Raw genomic sequence first — 18,285 nt, 5'->3', positions numbered from 1 at the left:
TTGGGATTTTTCAAGTTAGGCGCCAAAGGAGACTCCAGACGCGAAAACCATGCTGCAAGGGTTATGCCTAACTTGGCTTTTCCCAAGTTAGGCGCCAAGACATAATCAAAGCATCCAAACCATGCTGCAAGGATGGCGCCTAACTTGGGATTTTCCAAGTTAGGCGCCAGTTAAATAATTTACAAGTGGTCCCACGTCCATCAAGGAATGCTGCAAAGATCTTCATCAATTTTGGATTAAACTTTAATTTAATTATAAATAGGAAAAGATATTATTTAGTTTTAGAAAATATATTTTACATTAATTAGGATTAGGTATAAAAGGGAAAAAATTAGCCATTCGGGCTCTTCTCTTCTCTCATACCTCATTCTGCACTTGACAGTTTTTCAGAATCTTTGTTTTCTCTCTGAACCATGAGCAACTAAACCTCCACTGTTAAGGTTATGAGCTCTGTTTATTCTGTGGATTAATACTATTACTGTTCTATTTTAATTCATGTATTGATTTCAATTTCAAGAATTGTTTTCGTTCTTTTTCTTATAAATCTGGGTGGAACGGAAGTATGACCCTTGTTCTAATTGAGTTCTTATAAAACTTGGAAAAGCTCTTTGCTTGAACAACAGCTTGAAAACAATTTCTCCTAAATTTCTAATTATATGGACTTAACAAGATACGTGACATATAATCCTCTTATATTTGGATAATTAGGATTTCTGTGGCATATAAACTAGAATTGAACTTAACCCTCTAATTGGAATCAAGTTGGCAGTTGATGAAGGTTAGAAGAGACTAAAAAGGTCTAAGGAATTAGGGTTTAGTCACATATAGTTTGCCATTAATTGAATCTTGCATGATTAAAATAATTGATAAGAAAAGTTAATCCGAAAAATAAATATCTCTGAAACCTTAACTGTTTTTCCCATATTATTCACACCAATTTACTGCTTGCTTTCTGATATTCTGAATTTACTGTTTATGCTTTTGAACTCTCAAAACACCATTTTCTATCCGTCTAACTAAGTAAATCATGCAATCATTTTTGCTTAGTCCATCAATTCTCGTGGGATCGACCCTCATTCACTTGAGGTACTATTTGGTACCCGATGCACTTTGACGTTAGGATATTTGCTAGTAAAGAATTTATAAAAATATTCGCGTTGTAGATATAGCTTCTAAACTAATAGAAATCCCTTCGTGAAAACGTTTTGGTTGTCACAAGTAACAAACCCCTTTAAAATTGATAACCGAGTATTTAAACCTCGGGTCGTCTTCTCAAGGAATTGTAGGGAGGTATGTTCTTATTATTGGTTATGAAAAAGTGTGTTTTGGGGTTTTGGAGTTTGGGCAATGGGCACAAGGAAATTAAATCCAGGCCTAAGCGGCTAAATCAAGCTGTCCCTAACCATGTGCTTGTGTCATGAAGGTCCAAGTGAAAAGCTTGAGACTAAATGGTTAAAGTCGTGATCTAAAGCTAAAGAGTGTGCTTAAGAGCTCTGGACACCACTAACTGGGGACTCTAGCAAAGCTAGGTCACAATCTGAAAAGGTTCACCCAGTTATGTGTCTGTGGCATTTATGTATCCGGTGGTAATACTGGAAAACAAAGTGCTTAGGGCCACAGCCAAGACTCAAAAGTAGCTGTGTTCAAGAATCAACATGCTTAACTAGGAAAGTCAATAACACTATCAAAAATTCTAAGTTCCTAGAGAAGCCAATCACTCTGAACTTCAAAGGAAAAAGTGAGATGCCAAAACTGTTCAGAAGCAAAAAGCTACAAGTCCCGCTCATGTAATTAAATTAATATTCATTGATATTTTGGACTTTATAGTACATTCTCTTCTTTTTATCCTATTTGATTTTCAGTTGCTTGGGGACAAGCAACAATTTAAGTTTGGTGTTGTGATGAGCGGATAATTTATACGCTTTTTGGCATAGTTTTTACATAGTTTTTAGTAAGTTTAAGCTACTTTTAGGGATGTTTTCATTAGTTTTTATGTTAAATTCACATTTCTGGACTTTACTATGAGTTTGTGTGTTTTTCTGTGATTTCAGGTAAATTCTGACTGAAATTGAGGGATTTGAGCAAAACTCTGAAAAAGGCTGACAAAAGGACTGCTGATGTTGTTGGATTCTGACCTTCCTGCACTCGAAATGGATTTTCTGGAGCTATAGAACTCCAAATGGCGCGCTCTTAACGGCGTTGGAAAGTAGACATCCAGGGCTTTCCAGCAATATATAATAGTCCATGCGTTATTCGAAGATTGACGACGTAACTTGGCGTTAAACGCCAAGTTCATGCTGCTGTCTGGAGTTAAACGCCAGAAAAACGTCATGATCCGGAGTTGAACGCCCAAAACACGTCATAACTCAAAGTTCAACGCCAAGAAATGCCTTAGCTCGTGGATTGATCAAGCTCAGCCCAAGCACACACCAAGTGGGCCCCGGAAGTGGATTTATGCATCAATTACTTACTCATGTAAACCCTAGTAGCTAGTCTAGTATATATAGGACATTTATCTATTGTATTAGACATCTTTGGTCTCAGTTTTGTTTTATTCTTCATCTTAGGAGATCATTGATCACGTTTTAGGGGGCTGGCCATTCGGCCATGCCTGAACCTCTTTTACTTATGTATTTTCAACGGTGGAGTTTCTGCACACCATAGATTAAGGGTGTGGAGCTCTGCTGTACCTCAAGTATCAATGAAATTCTATCTTCTTTTATTCGGTCTCTATCTTATTCTTATTCCAAGATATTCATTCGTACCCAAGAACATGATGAATGTGATGAGTTAGATAACCCTCATTATTATTCTCACTTATGAACGCGCGTGATTGACAACCACTTTCGTTCTACATGCAACAGAGCTTGAATGTGTATCTCTTAGATTCCCCAACAAAATCTTCGTGGTATAAGCTAGATAGATGGCGGCATTTATGAGGATCCGGAAAGTCCAACCTTGTCTGTGGTGTTCCGAGTAGGATCCTGGGAATCCGGAAAGTCCAACCTTGTCTGTGGTGTTCCGAGTAGGATTCCGGTAATGAATGACTGTGACGTGCTTCAAACCTGTAACCTGCTGGGCGTTAGTGACAGATGCAAAAGAATCAATGGATTCTATTCCAGTAGGAGCGGGAACCAACCGGTGATTGGCCGTACTGTGACAGAGTGCGTGAGCATTAGCTTTCACTGCGAGGATGGGATGTAGCCATCAACCATGGGTGATGCCTCCAGACTGGTTAGCTGTGCGAGTGACAGCCGCATAGGATATTTCCCCGAGAGGATGAAAGTAGCCAAAGCTGATGGTGAACTCCTATACAAAGCTTGCCATGGAAAGGAGTAAGAAGGATTGAGTAGAAGCAGTGGGAAGGCAGGCGTCCTTGAGTCATACAGCATCTTCATATACTTAACTGATACCTCTACTAATGATTCTGCATAAGTATTCTATCCCTTTTATTATTTTTATTTTATTATTTGAATCTAATTAAGTATCATGTTTAATCCGCCTGACTGAGATTTACAAGGTGACCATAGCTTGCTTCATACCAACAATCTCTATGGATTCGACCCTTACTCACGTAAGGTATTACTTGGACGACCCAGTACACTTGCTGGCTAGTTGAACGGAGTTGTGAAAATAAACAGTGCCCTAAGGGTATATCCATACAAAGACAAACAACTTGAACAGAACAGTGATCACAATTTCGTCCACCAGGTAGGTGGGGATCCTGTGGGGTCCACAGATCCTGAGGTGTCAAGGAAAAGTCATCCCTGCACCAAATGGCATGCAAAAATGCGTTTTGAGCCAATTCTGGCGTTAAACGCCGGGCTGGTGCCCATTTCTGGCGTTTAACGCCAGGTTCTTGCCCTTTTCTGGCGTTTAATGCCAGTCTGGTGCCCCTTTCTGGCGTTAAACGCCCAGAATGGTGCCAGACTGGGCGTTAAACGCCCATCTGCTAGCCTTACTGGCGTTTAAACGCCAGTATGTTCTTCCTCCAGGGTGTGCTGTTTTTCTTCCTGTTTTTCATTCTGTTTTTGCTTTTTCAATTGATTTTGTGACTTCTCATGATCATCAACCTACAAAAAAAAACATAAAATAACAAAGGAAAATAGATAAAATATAACATTGGGTTGCCTCCCAACAAGCGCTTCTTTAATGTCAGTAGCTTGACAGAGGGCTCTCATGGAGCCTCACAGATACTCAGAGCAATGTTGGAACCTCCCAACACCAAACTTAGAGTTTGAATGTGGGGGTTCAACACCAAACTTAGAGTTTGGTTGTGGCCTCCCAATACCAAACTTAGAGTTTGACTGTGGCGGCTCTGTTTGTCTCTGCTTTGAGAGAAGCTCTTCATGCTTCCTCTCCATGGTGACAGAGGGATATCCTTGAGCCTTAAACTCAAAGGATTCTTCATTCACTTGAATGATCAGTTCACCTCTATCAACATCAATCACAGCCTTTGCTGTGGCAAGGAAGGGTCTGCCAAGGATGATGGATTCATCCATGCACTTCCCAGTCTCTAGGACTATGAAATCAGCAGGGATGTAATGGTCTTCAATCTTCACCAAAACATCCTCTACAAGTCCATAAGCTTGTTTTCTTGAGTTGTCTGCCATCTCTAGTGAGATTCTTGAAGCTTGTACCTCAAAGATCCCTAGCTTCTCCATTACAGAGAGAGGCATGAGGTTTACACTTGACCCTAAGTCACACAGAGCCTTCTTGAAGGTCATGGTGCCTATGGTACAAGGTAGTGAAAACTTCCCAGGATCTTGTCTCTTTTGAGGTAATTTCTGCCTAGACAAGTCATCCAGTTCTTTGGTGAGCAAAGGAGGTTCGTTCTCCCAAGTCTCATTTCCAAATAACTTGTCATTTAGCTTCATGATTGCTCCAAGGTATTTAGCAACTTGCTCTTCAGTGACATACTCATCCTCTTCAGAGGAGGAATACTCATCAGAGCTCATGAAAGGCAGAAGTAAGTCCAATGGAATCTCTATGGTCTCATTTTGAGCCTCAGATTCCCATGGTTCCTCATTGGGGGACTCAGTGGAGGCCAGTGGACGTCCATTGAGGTCTTTCTCAGTGGCGTTCACTGGCTCTTCCTCCCCTCCACATTCGGCCATGTTAATGGCCTTGCACTCTCCTTTTGGATTTTCTTCTGTATTGCTTGGAAGAGTACTAGGAGGGAGTTCAGTAATTTTCTTGCTCAGCTGTCCCACTTGTGCCTCCAAATTCCTAATGGAGGACCTTGTTTCAGTCATGAAACTTTGAGTGGTTTTGATTAGATCAGAGACCATGGTTGCTAAGTCAGATTGGCTCTGCTTAGAACTCTCTGTCTGTTGCTGAGAAGATGATGGAAAAGGCTTGCCATTGCTAAACCTGTTTCTTCCACCATTATTGTTGTTGAAACCTTGTTGAGGTCTCTGTTGATCCTTCCATGAAAGATTTGGATGATTTCTCCATGAAGAATTATAGGTGTTTCCATAGGGTTCTCCCATGTAATTCACCTCTTCCATTGAAGGGTTCTCAGGATCATAAGCTTCTTCTTCAGATGAAGCATCCTTAGTACTGCCAGGTGCATTTTGCATTCCAGACAAACTTTGAGAAATCAAATTGACTTGCTGAGTCAATATTTTGTTCTGAGCCAATATGGCATTCAGAGTGTCAATCTCAAGAACTCCTTTCTTCTGATTTGTCCCATTGTTCACAGGATTCTTTTCAGAAGTGTACATGAATTGGTTATTTGCAACCATTTCAATTAGTTCTTGAGCTTCTGTAGGCGTCTTCTTCAGATGAAGAGATCCTCCAGCAGAGCTATCCAAAGACATCTTGGACAGTTCAGACAGACCATCATAGAAAATACCTATGATGCTCCATTCAGCAAGCATGTCAGAAGGACATTTTCTGATCAGTTGTTTGTATCTTTCCCAAGCTTCATAGAGGGATTCTCCTTCCTTCTGTCTGAAGGTTTGGACTTCCACTCTAAGCTTACTCAATTTTTGAGGTGGAAAGAACTTTGCCAAGAAGGCATTGACTAGCTTTTCCCAAGAGTTCAGGCTTTCTTTAGGTTGTGAATCCAACCATGTCCTAGCTCTGTCTCTTACAGCAAAAGGGAATAGCATTAGTCTGTAGACCTCAGGGTCAACCCCATTAGTCTTGATAGTGTCACAGATTTGCAAGAATTCAGCTAAGAACTGATGAGGATCTTCCAGTGGAAGTCCATGGAACTTGCAATTCTGTTGCATTAGAGAAGCTAATTGAGGCTTAAGCTCAAAGTTGTTTGCTCCAATGGCAGGGATAGAGATGCTTCTCCCATAGAAGTCGGGAGTAGGTGCAGTAAAGTCACCCAGCACCTTCCTTGCATTGTTGGCATTGTTGTTATTTTCGGCTGTCATGGGGTCTTCTTCTTTGAAGATTTCTGTTAGGTCTTCTACAGAGAGTTGTGCCTTAGCTTCTCTTAGCTTTCGCTTCAAGGTCCTTTCAGGTTCAGGGTCAGCTTCAACAAGAATGCCTTTATCTTTGTTCCTGCTCATATGAAAGAGAATAGAACAAGAAAATATGGAATCCTCTATGTCACAGTATAGAGATTCCTTGAGGTGTCAGAGGAAAAGAAAAATAGAAGAAAGAGGTAGAAGAATTCGAACTTAGTGAGACAGAGTTCGAATTGTGCATTGAGGAGGAGTGATACTCCATAAATAGAAAGATGTGAGAAGAGGGGAAGAGGTTTTTCGAAAATTAATTAAAAAGATTTTAAAAACATTTTGAAAAACTTTAATTGATTTTCGAAAACCAAGAGTGGGAAAGAAATCAAGTAAATTTTTTTTTTGAAAAAGATTTTGAAATTAGCATTCAAAAAGATATGATTGAAAACTTCTTTGAAAAAGATGTGATTAAAAAGATATGATTGAAAAGATATGATTTGAAAACAATTTTAAAAAAGATTTGATTTTAAAAATTAATGACTTGGCTAACAAGAAAAGATATGATTCAAACATTAAACCTTTCTCAACAGAAAAGGCAACATACTTGAAATGTTGAATCAAATCATTAATTGATAGCAAGTATTTTGAAAAAGGAAAGAAATTGATTTTGAGAAAGATTTGATTGAAAAGATATGATTTGAAAAAGATTTGATTTTGAAAAACTTTGAAAACTTGAAAAAAAATTTGCATTAAAAACAAAATCTTCCCTCTTGTGCCATCCTGGCGTTAAACGCCCAGAATGGTGCACATTCTGGCGTTTAACGCCCAATGCTCTACCTTTTTGGGCGTTAAACGCCCAGCCAGGCACCCTGGCTGGCGTTTAAACGCCAGTCTGTCCTTCTTCACTGGGCGTTTTGAACGCCCAGCTTTTTCTATATAATTCCTCTGCTGTATGTTCTGAGTCTTCAATTCTCTGTGTTATTGACTTGAAAAGACACAAATTAAAAAATATTTTTGGAATTTTAATAATGAGGAATAATCAAAATGCAACTAAAATCAAATAACAATGCATGCAAGACACCAAACTTAGCAGTTTGTATACTACGGACACTAACAACATGAGAATGCACATGAGAAACAACAAAACACTCAAGTCTAGAGAATTCAAAGATCAGAGCAAGGAAGTCATCAAGAACATCTTGAGGATTAATGAAGACACATGCATGAATTCGAAAAATGCAAGAAGAACAGAAACATGCAATTGACACCAAACTTAAAATGAGACACTAGACTCAACAAGAAACATACAATATTTTTTTTTGTTTTTTTTGATTTTGTAATTTTTTTGGATTTTTCAAAAATTAAGTGGAAAAGAAAATAAAGGTATCAAAATTCTTAATGAGAATTCCAGGAATCATGCAATGTTAGTCTAAAACTTTAGTCTAAAGAAATTAGACATGGCTAGCCAAGCTTCAGCAGAACATTGCATTCAAGAGCTAAATTGATGAAGATCAATCAGCTTTGGTGATGATAAGAACATCACCTTGAAACACTAGAATTCGTTCTTAAGAACTCTGAAGAAAAATACCTAATCTAAGCAACAAGATGAACCGTCAGTTGTCCAAACTCAACAATCCCCGGCAACGGCGCCAAAAACTTGGTGCACGAAATTGTGATCATCAATGACGCCATCAACATGGTACGCTCATTGCAATCTCAACTCTTTATCACAACTCCGCACAACTAACCAGCAAGTGCACTGGGTCGTCCAAGTAATAAACCTTACGCGAGTAAGGGTCGATCCCACGGAGATTGTTGGTATGAAGCAAGCTATGGTCACCTTGTAAATCTTAGTCAGGCAGACTCAAATGGTTATGAATGATATATGAATAAAACATAAAGATAAAGATAGAGATACTTATGTATTCCCTTGGTGAGAATTTCAGATAAGCGAATGGAGATGCTTTGTCCCTTCCGTCTCTCTGCCTTCCTACTGTCTTCATCCAATCCTTCTTACTCCTTTCCATGGCAAGCTGTATGCAAGGGTTTCACCGTTGTCAGTGGCTACCTCCCATCCTCTCAGTGGAAATGTTCAACGCACCCTGTCACGGCACGGCTATCCATCTGTCGGTTCTCGATCAGGCCGGAATAGAATCCAGTGATTCTTTTGCGTCTGTCACTAACGCCCCGCCCTCAGGAGTTTGAAGCTCGTCACAGTCATTCAATCATTGAATCCTACTCAGAATACCACAGACAAGGTTTAGACCTTCCGGATTCTGTTGAATGCCGCCATCAGTTCTAGCTTATACCACGAAGATTCCGGTTAAAGAATCCAAGAGATAAACATTCAAGCCTTGTTTGCTTGTAGAACGGGAGTGGTTGTCAGGCACGCGTTCATAAGTGAGAATGATGATGAGCGTCACATAATCATCACATTCATCAAGTTCTTGAGTGCGAATGAATATCTTGGAATAAGAACAAGCTGAATTGAATAGAAGAACAATAGTAATTGCATTAATACTCGAGGTACAGCAGAGCTCCACACCTTAATCTATGGTGTGTAGAAACTCCACCGTTGAAAATACATAAGAACAAGGTCTAGGCATGGCCGAATGGCCAGCCTCCCAAAGTGATCAAAAGATCTAAAGATCAAACAATTCCAAAGATCAGAAGATTCTAAATACAATAGTAAAAGGTCCTATATATAGAGAACTAGTAGCCTAGTGTGTACAGAGATGAGTAATTGACATAAAAATCCACTTCCGGGCCCACTTGGTGTGTGCTTGGGCTGAGCATTGAAGCATTTTCGTGTAGAGACTCTTCTTGGAGTTAAACGCCAGCTTTTGTGCCAGTTTGGGCGTTTAACTCCCACTTTGGTGCCAGTTCCGGCGTTTAACGCTGGAAATTCTGAAGGTGACTTTGAACGCCGGTTTGGGCCATCAAATCTTGGGCAAAGTATGGACTATTATATATTGCTGGAAAGCCCAGGATGTCTACTTTCCAACGCCGTTGAGAGCGCGCCAATTGGGCTTCTGTAGCTCCAGAAAATCCACTTCAAGTGCAGGGAGGTTAGAATCCAACAGCATCTGCAGTCCTTTTCAGTCTCTGAATCAGATTTTTGCTCAGGTCCCTCAATTTCAGCCAGAAAATACCTGAAATCACAGAAAAACACACAAACTCATAGTAAAGTCCAGAAAAGTAAATTTTAACTAAAAACTAATAAAAATATACTAAAAACTAACTAGATCATACTAAAAACATGCTAAAAACAATGCCAAAAAGCGTACAAATTATCCGCTCATCATTCTTCAAGACAAATATGAATTAAATTCCACTAATTCAAATCACAGAATAAAAAGCAAGTAAACTTATAAGAAAATAGCTAATGAAAGCAGGGAACATAGAATCAAGCATTGAACCCTTACTAGTAGTGTATATCACTCTAATCTCTCAAGTGTCTAGGATCAATCACTCTATTCTTCTCTAATCATGCTTTCTAAACTTTTGTTCCTCATCTAAGAAATCAACAAATATTTAGCTTATCAATGCAAACATCATGAGGTCTTTTCAGGGTTGTAATGGGGCTGAGGTAAAGGTAAGGGTGTATATAAGGCTAAGTGAGCTAATTAAGTGAATCCTTGATTAGTCTAAGATCTCACCTAACATACATACTTTGTAAAGCAAAGCTTCTTTACCTATTCTCCCATATTTTTCCACTTTTGATATTACATGCTCATGTATTAGTTTTAATTTTGTCCCATGTGCATTGTTTTATTTTGCATTTGGGGAATTCTTTTGTATCCCCTTTATTCAAATATTGAATAAATTTTTTTTAATGCACATGGTAATTCAATTATTTTGATTTCACATGAGCATGCTTCCCAAAATTCTTATTTTGAATTATTTCATTCTTTTCAGCTTCCTACCTTTGTTTTTATCATCCATGTTCCCAATAGGTTTCTCACACTTAAACAATTACACAATTTCTATCTTAAGCTAACCAAGGATTCAACTTGGGATTTTAAATTTGTTTTTCTGCTTAAGGCTAGTGTTGTGGTTTATAGAATAAGAGGGAATTAAAGGCTCAAGGGGGTTAACAAGGGTGATGTAAAAGGTAGGCTAATTTTGGGATAAGTGAGCTAGAATCAAACAATAGCCTCAATCATATGCAAGCATGTAAATACACTAAATAATGGACATATAGATTGGAACAAAATATAGATTACAATCATAGAGAAGAAAACACACAAGAATAAAATATTATGGTTAAATAATATAACCATGTAAATAAGCTCAAAATCTCACATGTTGTGTGTGTTCTTTGGCTCAAAAACCATGTTCCAATTACAACTTCAAACAAATTTACACAAAAATTTAAATTAGTGAAATTTTTCAAAAATAGGATCTTAAAAAGAAACTTATTATTTTAACCAAGATGTGGCTAAAATGCATAAAATCAAACAAACATGAAATTAAACATGCAAATGCAATAATGAACAAACTAAAATTGGTGTTGAGAAGGGACTAACTAACCCGTGGAGATCGGTATCGACCTCCCCACACTTAAAGATTGCACCGTCCTCGGTGCATGCTGAGATGTGCAGGTGGATGGGGGGTTGTAGTTTCTCAGCTAGTGCTCTTTTGTGTTCCTTTCCTTGCCGGTAGTTTGGGAGTAGCTTTCTCTCTTTACCCTTCTTTGGTGGCCATCCTGAAAAGGAAAAAGGAAAGTAACAAGTAAAGCTAGGGGATCCAGCAAGGAAGAGAGCGGGAAAGGTGGTAATCAATGCACAGTAAAGAAGAATGATGTTAACACATGGTCATGACTACATGTGAAAAGTCATCAATGGAAATATAGTAAGTGCATGTGATGACAGTTAAATGCAAGATGTTTATTGGTATGCTGGCAAAGGCATGAGTAGCATAGATCAAGCATTCAATGTCCAAGTTAGATTACCAAGTTTTCCAAACTAATAATATGTTTGTAAAAACAATTATATTTAAATAATAAAATAGAGAAGGGGTTATGTGAAAAGCATGCATTTAGAGTAGTAGATTTAAAAGAAATCTAAAAATAGTGCAAAATGCCATATGGGCGTTTTCACAAACACATAGCATGCATGTTAAATAAGGTATGGAAAATATTAATTAGAACATGCAAGCACCCTTATAATAATATAAAATTGTTTAAACAAATCCCCAATAATCCATAAGCAAAATATGGGAAATAATGACCCAAATAAATTTTCAACACCAATTAAAAGAAAAAAAAAGAAGAAAAAGAAAGGAAGGAAGAGAGAAATAAGAAGGGAAAGAAAAGATTTGGATTTGGGGGAGAAAAGAGAAGATATCTTGGCTGATCTGGATAAGCTGTGCGGCGCAGGCGACGCGAACGCGTGAGTGACGCGTTCGCGCGGTTGGCGCTATCGTCAAGTGACGCGGCCGCGTGGGGCACGCGGTCGTGTGAGTGAATTCGTGCTACAGGCGCGAGGGCAGCCGCGCGCTCGCGCAACTTTCTGTTCAAAATCTTATTTTGCCAAAAATCTGGGTGACGCGGTCGCGTGGGTGACGCGGTCGCGTGGGTGACGCTATCGCGTGGGGCACGCGTTCGCATGGGAGGGCTTGGACTTCTAGCACGAGTCCAGCCCAATTCCAGCACAAATTTCGGCCATGCACCTTTTTGACGTCGATTTTCATGGCACGCGGCCGCGTGGGTGACGCGGTCGCGTGGGAGGCCAAAGTTCCACATGACGCGGTCGCGTGAGCGACGCGGTCGCGTGGGGTCAAAGTATGCTAAAGGCGCGCCTCCAGCCACGCTCTCGCGTGACTCTCTGTTCAATTCTTTTCTTCCCAACGCACTAGTGACGCGGACGCGTCAGCGATGCTGCCGCGTCGCATGCGTGTTTTTCCATTTTTTTAATGCAATATGCAGATGCAAATGCAGTGCTTAATGTGAATGCTATGCATGATTCCAGGTTCAATAAAATAAAATAAATCTAAAAAACAAACAAAACTAAATAAAATTAAAATTTCAAAATGAACGATCATACCATGGTGGGTTGTCTCCCACCTAGCACTTTTAGTTATAGTCCTTAAGTTGGACATTTGATGAGCTTCCTGCTAGGGTGGCTTGTGCTTGTATTGATCCAGGAATCCCCACCAATGTTTGTACTTCCAATAGCCTCCGGGCTCCCAAACTAGGCGCAGAAAGCCTTCAAGCAAGTTAAAGCAAGTGACAAGGCCCCAAGAGTGGTGATTGGTAGAATGGATTCCGGGGTCCCAGACCTTGCCGTTGCACCCGTCTTTTGGTTGAGCAATATTGTTCCATCCGCGTGGCAAGCAGTTTGAATTCTCACGTAAGCGGCCAAACAACTTCCTAGACCCATTCAGTTGAGCTTTACACCAACCTTTGCGTTTAAACTTTGAGCTTCCAACCATGATGAACCTTGCAGGACAATTCTTACCACTGGCCATCTTCCTCTTACTCTTAATGACACAAAGAGCTCTAAGTTGGCCATCCGTCTCAAGTAGCCCATATTTAAGTGGAATTAGAAAACTAAGGGATATGAATTTTACCCACTTGAATGTTGTGAAGGATGATGGCAACTCAGGGGGAGGGGTTTCCAATAACTTTGGCAAGGTGATTTCAAGCTCCACTCCCTTGTGCTCTTTTTTGACAACTTCCACCTCTTTGCAAGCTTCTTCAATTTCAACCTCTTCCTCTTGGTAGCTTTCTTCCAATTCAATCTCCTCTTTACTGCTTTCCAAGGGCATGGGAGGTTGTGCTTCTTCTTCTTTAATCTCCATTTCTTGATCAGCCTCTTCCAAGTCCATAACCACGACATGCCTTGGAGGTTGTACACCCTCCGCAACATCAAATGCAACCATCTTGGAAGGAGGCTCAATGTCTTGACTTTCCCATGGAGGTTCAGCATCTCCTAAGTCTTCAATCACTTCTTCCTCTGGAACTATTATGGCTTCCTCCACTTATTCCAGTACAAAGCCATGTTCCTCATTGTCCTCCGGAGTTTCTAATGTCTCCTTCATGCTACGTTCTTCATTAGATTGTCCACATGAAGCCATGGGGGTTCCTTGAGTGTCCGAACGTCGGGAAGCTAATATATTTACTAACTCGCCTAAGGCGGCCGCGAAATTTAGCACACTCGTATTCATCCTTTCTTTCCTTTGAAGAATAACACGAAGTCTGTCATCCATTGGAGGTTTGGGGTGGATATGAGGATTCATTGGTTAGGAAAGAGGGTTCATAATAGGAAGGTGGTTCATCTTGATAATGATATGGAGATGGTGAATATTGAGGTGGTGGTTCATGAGAGTAGTTGTGTTGGAAAGGTGGTGGTTCTGTGTATGGTTCATTTGGCTCATAAGGTGGTTGGTATGGTGGATGAGGGTTAGGGTCATATGGACGTGAAAGGTGGAAAGGGGCTTGTGAGTATGGTGGTCTAAAGTCATGTTGAAGAGGGGGTTCATAGGCATATGGTGGTGGTTGTTGATAATCAAAAGAGCGCTCACCATAGCCATCATCTTGATATGCATCATAGAATGGTTGTTGGTAGTCCATTGGAGGTGGTTGTTGCCATGAGGGTTGATCAAATCCTTGTGGCTCCTCCCATCTTTGATTGTTCCAACCTTGATGCCTGTTCTCATTGTAATTTCCTCTTCCTGCAACATAATTATAACCAGACTCATAGCCAAAGGGTGAGAGTTCATAGTAGTAAGAGAAAAGAAAAACAAAAATTAATAAAAAGAAAATATTTTGAAAAAGATATAATTTTTGAAAAAGATTTGAATTTTGAAAAATAAGATAAGATAAGATAAAAATTTTAAAATAAAAATCTGAAAAAAAAAATTTTTGAAAAAATATTTACAGTAACCAATAATAAGGCACACGTTTGCAATTCCCCGGCAACGGCGCCATTTTGACGTTAGGATATTTGCTAGTAAAGAATTTATAAAAATATTCGCGTTGTAGTTATAGCTTCTAAACTAACAGAAATCCCTTCGTGCAAACGTTTTGGTTGTCACAAGTAACAAACTCCTTTAAAATTAATAACCGAGTATTTAAACCTCGGGTCATCTTCTCAAGGAATTGCAGGGAGGTATGTTCTTATTATTGGTTATGAAAAAGTGTGTTTTGGGGTTTTGGAGTTTGGGCAATGGGCACAAGCATATTTAAATGACAAGTAAAAATAAATAAATAACTGTAAAATAGACTCTTGGCAAGGTATAAGAACTGGAAGTCCTATCCTAGTTATCCTTATCAATTGTGATGAGAATTGGATTTTTCTCCCACTTTATTAACCTCTAACTATGAAGGTAAGTTAAGTGGATGAATTAATTTTGATTCCTCAGGTCCTAGTCTTTCCTTGGGAAAAGTCAGAGTTATTGGAACTTGAATTAATGAAATGAAGAAATCCAATTTTCAATCAACAATGAGTTTGATAACTCAAGAGTCACCAATTATTTAACCAAAACCAAAACGGGAAACTATCTAAATTAAATAAAAAGCATTCATAAATAAAACAATCATAAACTGAAATATCTCAAATAACATTAATTAAGAAAATCAATCTAAACATGGAACATTGAAAATAAATAAATACAAAGAACATTGAACCTGGGATTGAGAGTCACTCCTAAAACTAAGAGAAGTCCTAAATCCTAATCCTAAGAGAGAGGAGAGAACCTCTCTCTCTGAAAACTACATCTAAAATAATAAAAAGAGAATTATGAATAGCATGATTATGAATGGATGCATTCCCCCACTTTATAACCTCTAATCTGTGTTCTCTGGGCCGAAAGCTGGGCCAGAAACAGCCCAGAAGTCACTTCCAGCGCTTTCTGGTCCGTATAGGTCGCGGAAAAGTGACGCGGCCGCATGGCTCACGCGGCCACGCGGGTTGCGTTCCTTCCAGGTCACGCGTTCGCGTCGCCTGGCGTCGGGGCAGCTATGACAAATTATATATCAAATCGAAGCCCCGAACGTTAGCTTTTCAACGCAACTGGAACCGCGTCGTTTGGACCTCTGTAGCTAAAGTTATAGTCGTTTGAGTGCGAAGAGGTCAGGCTGCACAGCTTAGCAATTTCTCCAACTTATTGTATTCCTTCCACTTTTGCATGCTTCTTTTGCCATCCTCCAAGCCATTCCTGCCTTATAATATCTGAAAACACTTAACACACATATCAAGGCATCTAATGGTAATAAGAGAGGATTAATAATAAGTAAATATAAGATCAAAGAAGCATGTTTTCAATCATAGCACAAAATTAGGAAGGAAAATGTAAAACATGCGAATTGTATGAATAAGTGAGTAAAGATATGAATAAGTGAGTAAAGAGTTGATAAAAACCACTCAATTGAGCATAAGATAAACCATAAAATAGTGGTTTATCACACTTGCCAGTTAGTTTGTGGGTTATAAATTCTGCACCACTGAGCTTCTTCTCCGGCTTGTCCTCTTCTCGAAATCTTTGCATAATCTCTTGCATGTTCCATATTCTTCTTGAAGATCGGCCTCTCAATGGGAATGAGGAAGTCATTCTCCAAGTTGAGCCTTGAAGCTTCGCAAAGGCGGTGAATGAGGTGGGAGAACGCTAACTTAGCATGTGTGTTAGCATTGGAGGCGATGTGATAAAGCTATTGGGGAATGATTGCACCTACATCCACCTCATGTCCTATCATGATGCAATGAATCGTGATGGCTCTGTCAGCAGTGCACTCAGAGCGGTTGCTTGTTGGAATGATGGAGCGTTGGATGAACCCCAACCATCCTTTAGCCACTGGCTTGAGGTCACTCTACCCCAGTTGATTCGGATAGGCATCTGCTCCCATTCTCCATTGTGCACTGGGGAGGTAAATATCTGCAAGCACTTGATCATACCTCCTACCCCTACTCATCCTCTCACTCTAGTGATGCACATGTAGGTTCAAAGGTGGCAAGTGGAAGGCTTCCCTGATGCTCCTTGGGCTAAAATCATAGACCTATCCTCTCACATAGGTGCGGTAGTTCTTCTCATTCACCCCACGAGAAATGTCCTTGTATGTGATCAATGCATTGCCATAGAATTTCTGAACCTTCAGCTGGCCCACCTCAAATGCGGATTATAGAGCACTCCTCAACCTTTTCTTTCTATTTCACGCTGGATCTCCAGATATTCATCCGGTTTAAGGTCAAACTTGACTTTTGGGATCACTTTCTTTTTGCTTGTGATCTCAAAAAAATGTTCCTCATGCAACTTGCTACTGAACCGGTTTGTGTTAAAAGCACCAGTTTGAGGTGCATTTCCCTTTCTTTTCCGTAAAGAAGATTCTCCTTAGTGCCATTGAAAAATAATTAAAAAAGAATGGCACGACAACACCAAGCTTAAACGGTTGCTCGTCTTCTAGTAAAAAGAAAATAGAACAAGGGAGGAATGGACAGAAAGTAGGGAGAGGAGTAAGAGGGATAAGGAAGAAGGATAAGAGGATAAGAATGAAGGATTATTGGGTTAAAGAAGAAAATTAAAGAAGGGGAATAGATGAAGAGGGAGGGATGTGTGGGTAAGGTTAGAGATAGGGGAAGAAGAAGTTGTTGTGTGTGAAGTTAGGGAAGGGATAGGGGGTTATATATAGTGGGGAAGGGTAAAAGAAAAAGAAAAATTCTGGTGAATCAGCACCACTTTCAATTCTGGTGAAAAATCTTTAGTGAGAATCTTCTTGTTTCTCCAACCCTTGGACACTTTCTTCTTGGGAGTTTCCTTCTGAGTTGATGCAACACATCCAACACCAAACTTAAGTTTGATGTCAGCGAGAATTTTATTGATTTTCACCATAGAAGACTTGGACTACAACTCCTGTTTTGTATCATCAGGCGATTCTTGGAAGATTGGATTAGTAGACTCAATTTTCATGCAATTTTCCTATTCATTTGAGCGATGTGTGGCTTTGAAGACATGAAAGACCAAGTGCTCATCATGCACTCTCAATATTAATTCACCTTTTTCCAAATCAATGAAAGATCTCTCAATGGCTAAGAATGGTCTTTCTAGAATAATGGAGAAATTTTCATCTTCCTCCATATCAAGAATTACAAAACCTGTTGAGAGGAAGAACTTTCCTACCTTGACCAAAACATTCTCAACCACCCCATGTTACTATCTTACAGATTTGTCTGCCAATTGAAGATCTATTCTTGTGGGTTTTACCTCTTGAATTTGTAGCTTTTTCATCACAGAAGGTGGCATCAGATTGATACTCGCCCCTAAATCACACAATCCTCTTTCAAAGGTGTTGTTTCTAATGGTACATGGGATTTGGAAACTTCCAGAATCTGGCTTCTTACTTAACAAATTCCTTTGAATGATCATACTACACTCTGTTGTTAGCACCATTGTTTGGCCTCCCTTCAAGGGTCTTTTCTCTGACAACAATTCCTTCATGAAGTTAACATACCTCTACATTTGTTCAAGAACTTCTATGAATGAAAGGTTGATGTGTTGTGTCTTGAATAGCTCCAAGATATTAGAGTATTGTTCATCCTTGTGCTCTCCCTGAAACCTTTGAGGGTATGGAAGTGTTGACTTGTACTCAAGGAATGAAGTCTTCACCTTGAGTTGCTCAATGGTGTGCGAAATTGTGATCACTATTTTTCACAACTCAAATAATCCCTAGTAATGGCCCCAAGAACTTGGTGCTCAATACCATGGCATAAACACAACTTTGCACAACTAACCAGCAAGTGCACTGGGTCGTCCAAGTAATAAACCTTATGCGAGTAAGGGTCGATCCCACGGAGATTGTTGGTATGAAGCAAGCTATGGTCACCTTGTAAATCTTAGTCAGGCAGACTCAAATGGGTATAGTGATGTACGAATA

Source organism: Arachis stenosperma, chromosome 2 (genome assembly GCF_014773155.1).
Source record: "Arachis stenosperma cultivar V10309 chromosome 2, arast.V10309.gnm1.PFL2, whole genome shotgun sequence".
NCBI lineage: Eukaryota > Viridiplantae > Streptophyta > Magnoliopsida > Fabales > Fabaceae > Arachis > Arachis stenosperma.
Note: the sequence above shows the minus strand (reverse complement) of the source record.